Source organism: Prionailurus viverrinus, chromosome C2 (assembly GCF_022837055.1).
Source record: "Prionailurus viverrinus isolate Anna chromosome C2, UM_Priviv_1.0, whole genome shotgun sequence".
In the NCBI taxonomy this organism is placed as follows: Eukaryota; Metazoa; Chordata; class Mammalia; order Carnivora; family Felidae; genus Prionailurus; species Prionailurus viverrinus.
In genome coordinates, this window is record NC_062569.1 from 100,754,741 (window position 1) to 100,769,490 (window position 14,750).

The following is a 14,750-nucleotide window of genomic DNA, read 5'->3' on the forward strand; positions in this document are numbered from 1 at the left end:
GAGGTGCTCTCGTGGCAGCTTCCAAGTTGAGTCCAAGTAATTTTCTCTTTCCTGTCCAGGTGTCTATCTTTTGTCTTCCCCCCACTCAGACCACACTCATAATACATGGAAACCAATATATCTGTACTGTCTAGCGGAGGTGCTTTAACGCGTATGTTCTCATTGGATTGTTACAACATGGTTACCATGTGAGACAGGAATCCTGGTCTCCATCTTGCAGTGGAGTAAACAGAAACTCAGAAGGGACTGGCACAAGAGCATATTCTGCAAAGCGGCAGATGGACATAAGTCTTTGGTGACAAATTGAGTGTACCACTTTTTACAGAAACTAGTCCTTAGAATACCAGTCTGCAGCAGATAGTCAGGAGGAATTTGTTAAAAATTAGAAGCCAAATTTCCTCAACTTTAGAATGAGAGTCAGAGAAAAGGGGAGAAATAAGAAAAATGAAAATGAACAAAATCAAGTGATAGACAGAAGCAATTTTAGATTTATTTTGTTTTGTTTTTATGTAAAAATATGATTTACATGTTGTTCATGGAATAATGTCTCCAAAACGTTCCTTTGATACTGACTGGAAATTTTTTCTTTTTAATTTATAATTTCCTGTGGAAAATGGTTTGATTACTAGTATATTAACTTATTTATGTCCTTGATTACTAGTCCCAGGTGTCAAGGGAAAATATTACTAAAGGAAGTAAAAATTCTTCTCAGTTCAGTTGAGTTTCCATGACCATCTAACTTAGTATTTTCCCTCTCTTAGAAATGGTATACTCACTATGTTGGAGCTACTCATAGTCTTAACATTGTGTCAGAAGTCGAGGGTTTCAGGGTCGCCTGGGTGGCTCAGTCGGTTAATCGTGGGACTTCGGCTCAGGTCATGATCTCTTGGTCCATGAGTTCGAGCCCCGGGTTGGGCTCTGTGCTGCCAGCTCAGAGCCTGGAGCCTGCTTCAGATTCTGTGTCTCCCTCTCTCTCTGCCCCTCCCCTGCTCATGTTCTGTCTCTCTCTGTCTCAAAGATAAATAAAAGCATTTAAAAAAATGTAAAAGAAGAGAAGTCGAGGGGTTCAGAAAGGGTTTGAACGAGACATCACAGTAATTCCTCTCAGATTTGTTTAAATACTCAAAATTTGTATGCAGTCATACTATGACCTGCTCTGCTCTAATCATACACTGTGCTTAGCCTAGTTGAATGATTCATTCAACTTATGAGCAACTAAGGTACAAATAAAATTTGCTAACACTACCTATTTTGTAGTTGTTTCATTTATATTTTTACTTGTTAATTCAGCAAAAATTGAGTATCTACTCTGTGAAGATATTGTGCATGGAGGGTGGACACAGAAGTGAAAATAGAGGCCCTTCCCTTAAGGATCTTGTAGTCTATGTGGAAAGAGAGTAGGGATGCCAGATTTAGTAAATAAAAATGCAGGACATCCAGTTAAATTTGAATTTCAGATAAGCAACTAAATGTTTAGTATGAATGTTCATGTTCATGGAGTATTTGGAACAGACTAAAAACCTTTGTTGATGATCTAAAATTCAAATTTGGGGCGCCTGGGTGGCGCAGTCACTCACTATGTTGGAGCTACTCATAGTCTTAACATTGTGTCAGAAGTCGAGGGTTTCAGGGTCGCCTGGGTGGCTCAGTCGGTTAATCGTGGGACTTCAGCCAGGTCACGATCTCGCGGTCCGGGAGTTCGAGCCCCGCGTCAGGCTCTGGGCTGATGGCTCAGAGCCTGGAGCCTGTTTCCGATTCTGTGTCTCCCTCTCTCTCTGCCCCTCCCCCGTTCATGCTCTGTCTCTCTCTGTCCCAAAAATGAATAAAAAACGTTGAAAAAAAAAAAAAAAAATTCAAATTTAACTGAGAGTTCTATTTTTATCTGACAACTCTAGAAGAGAGACCTGGACAAAGATAATTATGACACACAAGAGTAAGTGTTAGAACGTGGCTAAGTCCAGAGAGCGATAGAAATATGTGGCTCCCTGTAAATTAGAGGTTTTATTTTTAGGTTTTCCCTATGTGCTGGGAGTGAATGCGATCCTTTTTTGCAATTTGACCAGGTCAGTAGATGAATGTCCTGGCAAAAGAGTAGACTCTTAAATAAAAATGATAAATTTATAATATAAATATGAGGGAGGGGAATTCTGCAACCTTATTGAGATTGATTGCATTGCAAAACATCAAAAGCATTTCAGAGCCATTTAAGAAGTGATTTCTTAGGATTAAGCTTGTTACAAATGTCCCCTTACTGTGTTTCTACATGGCAACCATGGAGAACGGGCATATCTACTATTCTCAGAATCTGATGTTTTCCAGGGGGAGCAAATTGCTGTGGCAGAAATCCTGGGCCTTGACCTTTCAGGGATTGTACTCAGAGAAGGTACATTAAAGCTGGAAGACCAATTGGACTTAAATAGTCCATGACTTTCGTGCTATGGACAAGAGAGCTGAGACCAGCCTGGGTTAAGAGGCACAGTGACCATGAAACAGGTACTTCTGTATCATTTCCTTACTACTTTTTCTTTCCCAGCAGACAATGCATTAATATGGGTAAGCATTATAAAGAGACTCTGACTGACTTTTGCAAAGTAGCAGAAGAAATGGAAAAAAGAGAAAATATAAAGGAGGAGAAGGATGAAAAAGTGACAGTAGGGAAATACACCTATTCTGTTTCAAACATATGAACATTTAAGAAACAAAAATTGGGGGGCACCTTGGTGGTTCAGTTGGTTAAGCGTCCACCTTTGGCTCTGGCCATGATCTCGTGGTTCGTGAATTCAAGCCTCACATTAGGCTCTGTGCTGACAGCTCGGAGCCTGGAGCCTGCTTTGGATTCTGTGTCTCCCTCTCTCTCTGCCCCTCCGCCACTTGCACTTTGTCTCTCTCTTTCTCAAAAATAAATAAACATTAAAAAAAATTTAATTATGAGGGTTTAGTGAAAAAGGTAACCTTAACTTGTTTTTTATACTGGAGGGTTTGTTAGGGGCATCGGAGACCAGCTCAGGAGCATCTGAAAATCTAAGAAAAAGAATTTAAAATAAGTGTGTTATTCATATTTTAGCCTAATATTAAAAAAAATAGGAATTACTGTCATTGACTCCATGGAAGTCTCGTATGGCTTATTTCTGTATTTAATTTACTTTTTTTCTTATTTCCCTCAGATGTAACTGCTTATGATCTGAACTCCAGCACTGCCTTATAATTCAAGAATCCTGAAGATCCATAAGAAATCTGATGCATGCCCTCTGATTCTTGTTCATTGGTAGGTAATTTGGTTTTGTTTTTTCCCCCTCTCTCTGGTCTTCTGAACCTCCATGGATATATGTGGGTTTTCATTTCATTTATTGTCCTTGCCATTCAGTGGTATCTTTCAGTGTTACCCTTCACGTGTGGGAATTATCTTCTCTATATATATACTCTTTACAATTCCCTCCTGTGATGATTTCTGTAAACTTACTATTTAAAAAATTCCTTTTAGTCTATTGTTGGACATCCAGAATCGATTCTCTATTTCTTTCATGTTCCTCATCCCATTTTTTAGATGGATTGTTTTTGTTTGCTTGTTATTAGGTTGTATGAGTTATTTATTTATTTTGGCTATTCAACCCTTATGCAATATGTGGTTTGCAAATATTTTTACCCATTCCTTAGATTGCCTTTTCTTTTTGTCGATTGTTTCTTTTGCTGTACAGAAGCTTTTTGGCTTGATGTAGTCCTACTTGTTGATCTTTGCTTTTGGTGTTATACCCAAAAAAGTAATTGCCAAGACACATGTCAAGGATCTTCTTCCATATTTTTATGTTTTATTTTGGGGAGTTTTATTGTATCAGATCTTATGTTTAAGCCTTTAATCTGTTTCAAGTTAATTTTTGTGAGTTGTGTAAGATAAAAGTCCAATTTTATTTTTCTGTATGTGGTTTTCCAATTTTCCCTACACCATTTGTTGAAGAGACTAACATTTCTCCTTGAATGTTCTTGGCTTCCTTGTCACATATTAGTTGACCATAGATGCGGGGGTTTATTTCTGGGTTCATTATTCTTTCCATATGTATATGTGGTTGTTTTTAATGCCAGTATCATACTATTTTAATTACTGTGGCTTTGTAGTATAGTTTGAAGTCAAAAAGTATGATGCTTCCTATTTGTTCTTCTTTCTCAGGTTTGCTTTGACTATTTGGAGTCTGTTGTGGTTCCATACAAATATTAGAATTGCTTTTCTATTTCTGTCAAACATTTCAGTGGAATTTTGATAGGGATTACATCTAATCTGTAGATGGCTTTGGGTAGTATGGACATCTCAACAATAATTCTTATGACTCATGAGCACAGGCTATACTTCCATTTGTTTATGTCTTCTTCAATTTCTTTCATCAAAGTCTTATAGTGTTCATTGTACAGATCTTTCATTTCCTTTGCTAAAATTTATTTCTAAGTATTTTATTGTTTTTGATGCTATTGTGAATATGGGATTGCTTTTTTCTTCACATTTGTGTTGTTAGTGTATAGAAACACAACCAATTTCTGTATGTTGTTTTTATATTCTGCAACTTTACTGAATTCATTGATTAGTTCCAGGAGTATTTTCGTTGTCCTCAAAATTTTCTATATATAAGATTTTATCATCTGCAAATAACAGTTTTATTTCTTTCTTTCTGATTTGGATAGCTTTTATTTATTTGTCTTCCTTAGTTGCTCTGACTAGGACTTCCAGTACTATGTTGAATAAAATGAGAGTAGGCACCCTTTTCCTGTTATTGATCTTAGTGGAAGATTTTTTGATTTCCCCGTTGTGTATGATGTTAGCTATAGGTTTGTGGTATATGGCATTGACTATTTAAAGTATATTCCTTCTGTACCCAATTTCTTATGGGTTTTCACTATGAAACAATGCTGTATTTTGTCAAATGCTTTTCCTGCATCTATTGAGATGATTATAAGAGTTTTATCTTTCATTCTATTAATGTGATGTGTCACATTTATTGATTTACATATGTTGAATCATCCTTGCATTCCAGGGATAAATCCTATTTGGTCATGGTGTATGATTCTTTAAACGTGTTGTTGAACTTGGTTCACTAACAATTTGTTGAGAATTTTTGCATCTATATTAATCAGGAATATTGTGCTATAGTTTCCTTTTTCTGTTATGTCTTTATTTGGTTTTGATATCAGGATAATACGGACCCTGTAAAGTGAGTCTGACAACTCACGTTTTTTGGAAGGATTGGCATTAATTCTTCTTTACATGTTTGGTAGAATTTACCAGAGAAGCCATCTGGTTCTAAGCTTTTCTGTATTGGGAGGGTTTTAATGACTGCTTCAATCTCCTTAGTCATTATCCGTCTGTCCAGATTTTCCATTTCTTCATTATTCATCTTGGTAGATTTTATGTTTTTAGGACTTTATCCATTTCTTCTAGGTTGTCCAATTTGCTGACATATAATTGTCCACAGTAGTTTCTTATGAACCTATGTATTCTCTAGTATCAGTTGTAATGTCTTTTCTTTCATTTCTGGTATTGTTTATTTGAGTCTTCACTCTCTCTCTCTCTTTGTCTAGGTGAGCACTTTTAACTAGTTAATTAATTTTAATTTATTATTAATTATAACATTAAGACTTTTTCAATTATGTTTACCATTTCAAAAAACCATCTCTTTTTTTATTAATCATTTCTATTGTGTACTGCAGTCTTTATTTTTCATTTATTTCCACTCTGATCTTTGTTATTTCATTTTTTGGTTAATTGTCTAGTTTCTTAAAGTGTAAAGTTAGGTTGTTTATTTGAGATCATTCTATTTTTTTAATGTATGCATTTATTGCTAGAAATCTTCCTCTCAGAATTGCTTTTGCAGCATCCCATAGGTTTGTGTATTGTGTTTCAAGTTTTATATGTTTCAAGAATATATTTGGCATTATTTCAGTCTTATTAGATTTGCTAAGTTATTTTGTGGCATATCATATGATTCATCCTGGAAGATGTTCTGTGTGCACTTCAGAATAATGTGTATTCTTCTGCTATTAAATAAAATGTTCATAAATATCTGTTGAGTTCATTTGGTGTAATGTATGTTTCAAGTCCATATTTTTTATTTTTTTAATGTTTCTTTGTTTTTGAGAGAGAGAGAGATAGAGTGCAAGCAGGAAAGGGGCAGAGAGGAAGGGAGACACAGAATCCTAAGCAGACTCCAGGCTCTGAGCTGTCAGCACAGAGCCCGATGAAGGGCTCAAACCCATGAGCTGCGACATCATGACCTGAGCCAAAGTCGGATGCTTAACTGACTGAGCCACCCAGGTGCCCCAAGTCCAGATTTTCACTCTAGATGATCTACCCATTGCTGAAAGAGGTTTTGAAGTCCCCTACTATTATTGGATTCTTGTCTCTTTCTCCCTTCAGATCTGTTATTATGTGCTTAATACATTTAGGAACTCCAGTGTGTCTATATTTATGTTTATTATGTCTTCTTGATGAATTGACCCCTTTATGATTACAAAACGGCCTTATTCATCTCTTATTACTGTTTTTGGCTTAAAGGCTATTTTGTTTGATATAATTATAGCTACCCTTACTTTCTTTTTCTTTCCACTTGTCCGAAACACCTTTTTTTGTTTCTTCACTTTGGCCCTTTGTGTATCCTTAAATCTAAAATGAGTTCTTGTAGACAACATATCATTGGGTATTGTGTCTTTAATCCATTTAGATGCTCTGTGCCTTTTGATTAGTGAATTAAATCCACTTGTATTTAGAGTAATTATTGACATGTAATGATTTACTAATGCCATCTTGTTGCTTTCGGTATGTTTGGTAGTTCCATTGTTTCTTTTTTCCTTTCTTTCTGCCTACCTTTGTAAATAGGTGATTTTCTCTAGTGGTATGCTTTGTTTATCCTTTAAATTTTTTTTTGTTACTCTAATCTAAATTTTTGTTTTGTAGTTACCATGAGGTTCATATAAAACAAAGATAAAACAGTCCATTTTTAAGCTTATAGCAACTTAGCTTTTATGGTATGTGAGAGTGCCACCCTTTTACTCCCGTCCTGTTTCTATTTTTTATCTCAGAATTTACCTCTATTTATATTGTGTATTTATTAACAAATTATTAACAAAAACCATAGTTATTTTAATACTTTTCCTTTAACTTTTATACTATATAAAGTGGTTAACACACCATTCTACAGTTTTTTAAATCTATTTATCTTTACCAGTGTGTCATATACTTTCACATGTTTTCATATCCTTAGTTATCATCTTTTCATTTTAGCTTAAAGGTCTTCTTTCAGCATTTCCCACAAGGCGGGTATAGTGGAATGAACTCTCTCAGCATTTGCTTGCCTGGGAAGCCTTTATTTCTCCTTCATATCTGAATGATAACTTTCCTAGATAAATTATTTTTGATTGGCAATTTTATGATTTCAACACTCTGAATATGTAATTCTTCTCCCTCCACCCAGCAGAGAGTATCTGTTGAGAAATCTGCTTATAGCTTAATGAGAGTTCCTTTATAGGTTTTTTTCCTCTGGCTGCTTTCAGGATTTTCTCTTTGTCTTTGATTTTTGACAATTTCATTATAATGTGTCATAGAGAAGCTCTTTTTGCACTAAGGTAATAGGGTGATCTAATAAGTACATGAACTTGGATGTTCATGACTTTCCCCAGGTTTGGGAAGTTCTGAGCTTTTATTTCTTTAAATAAACTTTCTGCCTCCTTCTCCCTCTCTGAGTCCTTCTGAAGCCCCAATTATTCTAATATTTTATAGAGTCTCATAGACCTCATAGATTTTCTTTGCTCCTTTTCATTCTTTTTTCTTTTTCTTCTTTGATTAGGTCATTTCAAAGTTCTTATCCTCTAGATCATTGATTCTATCTTCCATTTGGTCTACTCTGCTATGGATGCTACTGTGTTTTTCATTTCATTCACTGAATTTTTTAACTCCGGAGTTTTTGTTTGGTTCTTCATGATTTCTATTTCTTTGTTAAATTTCTCATTTTATTTATGTATTGTTTTCCTTATTTCGTTGAATTGTCATTTTGTATTCCTTGTAGCATGTTGAGTTTCCTCAAAAGAGGAAAAGCTATTTTTAATTATCAGCTAACTCACAAATTTCCATGCTTTTGAGTTCAGGTATTGTAGGAATATTGTTATCTTTGGGGAATAAAGTGTTTTCTTGATTCTTCATGTGTTTTTGCAATTTTGCATTGTTGCTTTCACAATTGAAGTAGCAAACTCCTTCTCAAATCTTAACTGGCTGCCTTCATTTGGGATGTACTATGCATTGGTCCTGTTATATCTGGAGTTTTCTGTGACCTGCTCCACACTCCTCGATTTTTCTCATGACGAAATCTTAACCTTTTATTTCTTCTATGGTTGTTACAACTCACCAGGCTGCCTGCCTCTTTTGTTTTCCAGCAGGTGGTGCTACAGTTCCAGTTTGTGGTTCCCCTTGCCCAAAGACTAGTTTGATATTCTGTTTAGTAGAGCTCACTTACCACTACACTTGGGAGTTAGAGGAGGAGCTGGTCACAGAGTGGGGAGAGGTATGGATTTGACACTTGGAGTGTTGGGTTGACTGCAATCTGCTGGGAGGATCTTTGGATGAGGTTCTCCCAAAGACTTGTGAGCAGACTTCCTGCAGAAGTCTTGAGAGCAGTCAGCAGGAACCAAGTCTCTGGATTGCCCTTTGAGAGTCTTCTATGTTTCTTTCCCAATTTTCTCCCTCCCACCAGTCACAGAGGTCCTGCCTCAGTACTGTGGGTGCATCTGGAGAAAAGTAGGTTTCTCCAATGTCCCACACAACTGAGTAGCCAGGCACCTACTCCGCTATCTTTTTCCCTTATGAAGAAGTCACCCTAGATAGTTCAGCACTATCTTGTGTAGTCTCGGTGGGATGGGTCACACTGGCAAAGTTTCTCCCAGTCTCTCCAATGTGTCCAAAGTCATATTTTTCTTTCTTTCCAATGTTATGCTGTATGCTTCATTTGGAAGACTCAATTTCTCCAAACTCTCTCATCCATGGAATTCTAGAAATATTTAAAAGATAGAACTTATGAGATTTGTTAATAGTTTGGAGAGGGGGACTGAATAAGGAGGCATCAATGATTACACCCAGGGTTTGAATGTTTAAAAAGGAATTCTTTTTATTGAAGATTCTGATAGGGAGGAAGTATTTGGGGGACAAGTATCACTTCAGTTTTAGACATGTTGAATAAGTAAGCATAATACTGGAGAAAAATTATAATGCCAGTATTAAGGAGTTTGTTCCGGTATTTGTAAGTTTCAATTCTATTTAAACACTTGATCAGAATTCATAAAAAAACAAAAAACAAAAAATATAGCGGGGTGCCTGGGTGGCTCAGTCGGTTAAGCGTTCAACTTCGGCTCAGGTCATGATCTCCCGTATCATGGGTTCCAGTCCCACATTGGACTCTGTGCTGACAGCTCAGAGCCTAGAGCCTGCTTCAGATTCTGTGCCTCTCTCTCTGCCCCTCCCCGCTCACACTCTGTCTGTGTCTCTCTCTCAAAAATAAGTAAACATTAAAAAATTAAACACAAATAGCTAAATATATGATACTTCAAATGCCACAATTTATATACACATTACACAGAATCAAGTAAATCGTGAACTTGTAAGTGTTCAATATACCTTATCATTCTAATGGAAATTATTAGTTTTGAAAGGTCTTCCACTTCCCTCAAAGTCAATTCCTTTAGCCCCACAGCATCTTCTGATGTTTGCCTCTGACAGAGCTGATTCCCTTGAGTACCAGTAGTATTGTCTCGTGCTTCACTCCTAGAGCTCTTCTTCGCTCTAGTCTTAAATTGCAGGAATTTTACTTACCTTTCTTCTGCACTGTCCTGTTCATAATCTAAAACTTCTCTTTTAGGGGAGTGATTCTCCCATATTAGATAACATCTTAGTCCTTACTCAACCTTTTTTCTTTAGTAGGGGTGTGGTAGGGAGAGCAAAAGAAGACGAGAGGAGTAATTGGATATTGGAACTGTGTACAAGAGGGCCTGGTAGGGCTTGTAGGAATGTTTGAGATGGGAGCAAGAAGAAGGGAATAGAAGATTTACCTGAAGAAAATCTACCCTCTTTTTTTCTTTAGCCTTCTATTAGTTTTCACTGTATGAAACTTCCGGAACTTGTTTTGTGTCTTTGGATCACAGTTTCTAAATTAATGTTTCTTTTTTCTGCTTCAGGGGAAATCTGAATCCAATGTCAATGGATGTCTTTCAGTAAATGAACAAAAATAGGTTTTGAGAAATCTCTCAGTAAGAATTCTGGGTCAACATGAGAACTAGGGTGAAACAGGAAAAAGTTACCATTTATCAATATGAATAACATCGTTATTCATTGGGTTATCCATGAGTCCTTGTAAAATTTTTCTCCTGAGAAGTAATTCAGTGAATTAAATGAACTACACAATCAATGAAGACACAAAGATTGCATAATGCTTCTCAGATACAAAGATAACATCTTAATGTGAGATATGAAGGAAGATTCAAAAAATACTGTCCAAACATGGAGAAAGCACAGTTCAGTGAAAGAGAAACAGATAGCAAAAAAGACAGGAAGACAGAGAAACAGAATATGATCTTACAGTAATCACATGTATTTTCTAGACACCCTACTTGATACTAGAGATTGCCCTGGCAGAAGAATGGATCATGTTCCAAATGTTCATTTGTGTTCTTTTGTTTACATGTTGGAACAATGTTGATTAGGATAGCAGTGACCTCAACCAGTTCCTCCATGGAAACACTCATGGGAAATGTTGTGCACACTTACCACACAGGCCTACTGTTATACCAGAGTTGGCACATCCTTAGTCTTCCACTTAATAAAGCATATTAAAATACAAATTGATGAGAATGATATAGCTTAGAACAGTGGTTCTCAGAGAAGGGTAGATTCATCTTTAGGGTACATTTGTCAATACATGAAAACATTTTTAAAATTTTTTAAAGTTTTTCTTTTATGTTTATTTAATTTTGAGAGAGAGAGAGCACAAGTTGGGGAAGGGCAGAGAGAGAGAGGGAAACACAGAATCCGAAGCAGGCTCCAGGCTGTCAGCACAGAGCCCGATGCAGGGCTCAAACCCACAAACCACGAGATCATGACCTGAGCCTAAGTCGGTCGCTTAACCAACTGAGCCATCCAGGTGCCCCTCCATGCCTGAAGACATTTTGATCATCACAACTGCAGGGAGTGGGAGCATTACTGACGTTTAGTGGGAAGGGCCCAAAGATTCTGCTAAACATCCTATGATGCTGAGGACAGCCCTCACAACAAAGAATTATCCATCCTGAAAGGTCAATAGTGTGAGGTTGAGAAACTGTGGCATAGAATATTACCTGGGTATTTGTTAGAGGTGCACATCATCCAGACTTAATGAAACAGAAACCAAGAGAGAGCCGCAGCATTTGTGGTTTCAGAAGTCTTCCAGATGATTCTTAGTAATCCACAAGTCTGAGAACTCTTGGTAGAGAGATAACCTTGAATGGACTATAATTTTTAAATATTGTTTGCCAGTTTCACTGCTTTATTATATTCAGTGCTACCACATAATTATTTTTGAAATACTTCACAACTTAAAGGGATCATGATTGAGAATAGTTTCTCAGCTTTACTTTGCAGAGAGGAATGATCCAGCTCATAACCTCAGGTAATAGAAATAAACTGAGAAGGGGCACCTGAGCGGCTCAGTCAGTTAAGCATTCGACTCTTGGTTTCAGCTCAGGACATGATCTCACAGTTCATGGGTTCGAGCCCCACTTCGGGCTCTGTGCTGACAGCAGGGAACCTGTTTGGGATTCTCTCTCCCTCTCTCTCTGTCCCTTCCCCACTTGCATTCTCTCCATTCTCTCTCTCTCCATCTCAAATAAAGTTTAAAAAAAAAAAGAAAGAAACTGTAAAAATTGGAAATAAAGAGAAATTTTTCTGATGACTGGATAGCCTGTTAATGAAGCTATGTTTATTGCAAAGCAATCAGTCATACTCAGGTGTGGTGTAGGCAGTTTCCTAAAGCAATTAATTTGGATTTCTCAATAATGAAAAATACCATGATAATAAGATTGACTAATCACAATATGTCACATCAACAGCCTGACACAGTGACCTAAATATAATCGGTGATACAGGAAGAATAAAGAATCAATCCAAGGATTCACCTAGAGGATATTACTGACTTTTATGAGTATATATCAATGTTGACATTGTAAGGTTTTGAGTGAAGATAAAGGAAAACATGGAATCCCTTCCAAAAGTTACAAAACACATGCTACTCAACATGTGACCTACACATCTGCAGCGTTGCCTTTATTTGGGAGCTGTTAGGAAAGCAGAATCTCAGTTCCCAGTTGTGGACTCATTGAATCATAACCTGTAAGCCCCATATTTTGGTAAGTTCACCAGGTGATTTACAGGCACACTACAGATTGAGAAACCCTGCACTCAAATAACTCAAGAAAAATATTTGTAGGAAGTAGATCATTTCCTTACAGTTTTTGTTTTTGATATACAATAGAAATGTCTTTATGAGTTCCATTGTTAATAACACTCGAATGCACAAGGAAACTATATTCAGTATACTTTGTTCTTTGACTTCCTTGAAAAGAAGCATCCCATTTCTGAAAGACCAAAAAATTTCCCAATGAAGTTTCTACTGTTGCCAACGTTGGGTCATATTTTGTTGCCAGCATCCAGGCACACAATAGAAGGAAGGTCATGTCTGTGACAGTTGACTTTTCTTCCTTTCTTTCATTATTCCTCTCAGCCTTCCATCACCAAGGCATAATTCACTCACTCATTCATTCATTCATTCAACAAACATTTATTAAGTATCAAGTGTGTGCCAGGCTCTGTTCTAAGCTCTGGGGATCCCAGAATTTAAAATATAGCTTGTGTTCATATTTGAGAACATAGTTTCTAACATATAAACTATATAGAGATGAGATAAATGACAGGTTTTCAATTACTTTAAGCGTCAAGTGGATTTGACATGAGAGTAGGCATTAAATAGGTGAAGTGAGTGACAGATCTATTGTCTAATGTTGCTCGATCAGTTTGAGCACATGTTATGAAAATAGTTCCCTTTATATACTTCCTATTTTAGCACTTCCTTTCCTTTTGTCAATCTTTGAAAAGGATGACAAACAAATGAGCAAGGACAAAGCAATAGGAAAAGGCCCAAGATGAAGGACTTTTCTGTTCGGGCTCCCGCATCAGCGTGCTGGCCCTGGATTAAAGTCACTCTCTTTTCTATCAATTCAGCCAGTGAGTCAGGATGTCTCTCCCCACACTAATGTGACAGAAAATGTAATTTAATTTTTCATCTATTTGATAGTCTCTCAGGCAGGACATACTGGAAAGGGCACCGTCCCGGCTTTGCTACTAACTAGTTTTGAGACACTGAGTCAGTTCAGTGTCATCTGTGACCCTCCGTTTCCTAATGTATAAATTGACAATAAATGTAATCAAATATATGAAAGCGCTTTGATGTAAAGACACGATTAATCATGTAAGAGAACACTATTGCCTTCCCGGGTCTTACATTATTTCAGAATTAATGCTCACTCCGAGTCACCATGAGGTAATGAGGAAGTGAGCTGCAGTAGATGGAATTCTAAATCCGAGTGGTTCCTTCAAAACATGCTGCATTTGCTTACAATAGCACCCCCCCCACACACCCAAATTTACTAATCCTGTCTATAATTCCCAGTGGCCTTTTACCAAGACTTATAGAGTGGTTCCTGTAAAAACACACTTGCTGCATTTGCTTACAATAGCCTCCACCAAGACCCAGATTTACTAATCCTATCTAGAATTCCCAACAGCCTTTTACCAATCTCTTGAAAAGACTTCCTCACCTGACTTTACCATCAGATAGATGCCTCTAACAGGTGACTGTTACTTATATGTCCAGTTTTGAGATATTGTGACACAGAAAAGGCTATTCACATTCAACCTGTTGAGTTCTCTCATGAAAATTTTCTATTAATATACCAGGTGAGTATGGATGACCAGTCAGGGTAAAGGAGCAAAATTTAAAAGTAGACATTCTCCCTTAAGTAAGCAAAATAAAGCTTCTTTATTTACTGATATTTATTGATTAAAACTTAATGCATATATAATTATGCAAAACAAATTATTATTACAGAGATGTTTAGAAAAGCACATATAAAATGAGACATTTTTCTATCTTTATCACTAAAACTCAAGTTTTATTTGTTTGTTTTCCCTCCCTGAATGAGTCCTCTCAATCTTCTGCTAAGATTTGATTGATTGGTCCTTTAGGAGAGATTGTTCTGAGCATTTACCTCCAGGCTTTGCCCAAATTTATTCTTTGTTTTCCATCACAAAAATATTGTCATACATGACACCGTGATTTCTGTCTCCTCAGCTCCTCTTTCTTCATTCCTGGCTGGTCAGAGCTGCTCAGTGACTGATTCTCATCTGTGCCTGGGCCCTCCCCACTCTTTCGAAAATTCTTCCTCTAAAGAAACTCTTACCTTAATCCCATTTATTCCTTCCAAAGTAACACATGCAAGACAAGTATAATGAGATGCATAGCAATAACAGATCCATTTCTAATTAACAAACTGGATTTTAAGTATATATATTTTAAACTTATTTGCACATGTTGGGTTTTCCTCTTATTTTTCATAATAAAACCAAAACAATGTAGTTCAGTATTATATTGTTAATTTCAGAATTTAAAAGTTTAGCTTGCATTAACAAACTTTATAATTTA

At 36.6% G+C, this 14,750-nt stretch overlaps 1 long non-coding RNA gene across 1 annotated transcript; it reads left to right on the forward strand.

Moving 5' to 3' along the window:
• The first annotated feature begins 229 nt into the window (after window positions 1-229).
• Window positions 230-3,501, forward strand: LOC125175090 (uncharacterized). Its single transcript, XR_007155654.1, has 3 exons — window positions 230-295; window positions 2,320-2,493; window positions 3,165-3,501. It is a non-coding gene; the product is annotated as an uncharacterized LOC125175090 (long non-coding RNA).
• Window positions 3,502-14,750: the final 11,249 nt, after the last annotated feature.